Source organism: Halichoerus grypus, chromosome 3 (assembly GCF_964656455.1).
Source record: "Halichoerus grypus chromosome 3, mHalGry1.hap1.1, whole genome shotgun sequence".
Classification (NCBI taxonomy): Eukaryota; Metazoa; Chordata; class Mammalia; order Carnivora; family Phocidae; genus Halichoerus; species Halichoerus grypus.
Genome location: NC_135714.1, coordinates 55,308,940 through 55,310,320, shown reverse-complemented (window position 1 = coordinate 55,310,320; position 1,381 = coordinate 55,308,940). Strand labels below are relative to the sequence as shown.

The 1,381-nt window shown below is 39.8% G+C and overlaps 1 non-coding gene across 1 annotated transcript; it reads left to right on the top strand.

Annotated features, from left to right (window-relative positions):
* The first annotated feature begins 1,052 nt into the window (after positions 1-1,052).
* Positions 1,053-1,160, top strand: LOC118549871 (U6 spliceosomal RNA). Its single transcript, XR_004924276.2, has one exon. It is a non-coding gene; the product is annotated as a U6 spliceosomal RNA (small nuclear RNA).
* Positions 1,161-1,381: the final 221 nt, after the last annotated feature.

The following is a 1,381-nucleotide window of genomic DNA, read 5'->3' as shown; positions in this document are numbered from 1 at the left end:
CCCTCCTACCCCCACCACTCCAGCAACCCTCAGTTTGTTTCCTGAGATTAAGAGTCTCTTATGGTTTGTCTCTCTCTTTGGTTTCGTCTTGTTTCATTTTTCCCTCCCTTTCCCTATGATCCTCTGTCTTGTTTCTCAAATTCCTCATATCAGTGAGATCATATGATACTTGTCTTTCTCTGATTGACTTATTTCGCTTAGCATAATACCCTCTAGTTCTATCCACGTCATTGCAAATGGCAAGATTTCATTTTTTTGATGGCTGCATAATATTCCATTGTATATATATACCACATCTTCTTTATCCATTCATCTGTTGATGGACATCTAGGCTCTTTCCATAGTTTGGCTATTGTGGACATTGCTGCTATAAACATTGGGGTGCATGTACCCCTTTGGATCACTGCATTTGTATCTTTGGGGTAAATACCCAGTAGTGCAATTGCTAGGTCTTAGGGTAGCTCTATTTTCAACTTTTTGAGGAACCTCCATATTGTTTTCCAGAGTGGCTGCACCAGGTTTCATTCCTACCAACAGTGTAGGAGGGTTCCCCTTTCTCCACATCCTCGCCAACATCTGTCATTTCCTGACTTGTTAATTTTAGCCATTCTGACTGGTGTGAGGTGGTATCTCATTGAGGTTTGGATTTGGGTTTCCCTGATGCCGAGCGATGTTGAGCACTTTTTCATGTGTCTGTTGGCCATTTGGATGTCTTCTTTGCAGAAATGTCTGTTCATGTCTTCTGCCCATTTCTTGATTGGGTTATTTCTTCTTTGGGTGTTGAGTTTGATAAGTTCTTTATAGATTTTGGATACTAGCCCTTTATCTGATATGTCATTAGCAAATATCTTCTCCCATTCTGTTGGTTACAAATGTATCAATATTTAAGATCAGAATGGAATCTTTTCTATGGGCCAGAGCATATAAGGACAAAACCAAATGAATTAAAACTTTAATTAGAAGAAATCGAAATGATGCCAATTCACCAAGCAAAATGCATTTTTAATATAAAATTCATTGTAATAATTTCTACATTCATAGAGTGAATTTCAGTGCTCACTTCAGCAGCACATACACTAAAAATGGAATGATACAGAGAAGATTGGCATGGCCCCCGTACAAGGATGACATAGCGTGAACTTCAGGTTAAAGAAATAGTCTGGTTAATTAATGCCCCCTGCTCTTTCAGAACACTCTCACACTGTGGCTTTTCCCACTACAGGAGGTGTTCCTTGTACTGGTGACCTACACACATTTCCTAACCCAAACCCTCACCTCAACCTCCTTGAAAGTGGCTCCCAAAGTTGAACCTGATCAATATCACCTACAGACCTCACTGAAAGGCAGATTGCTTAGCTCCAACTCAAATTTTCTGATTCAA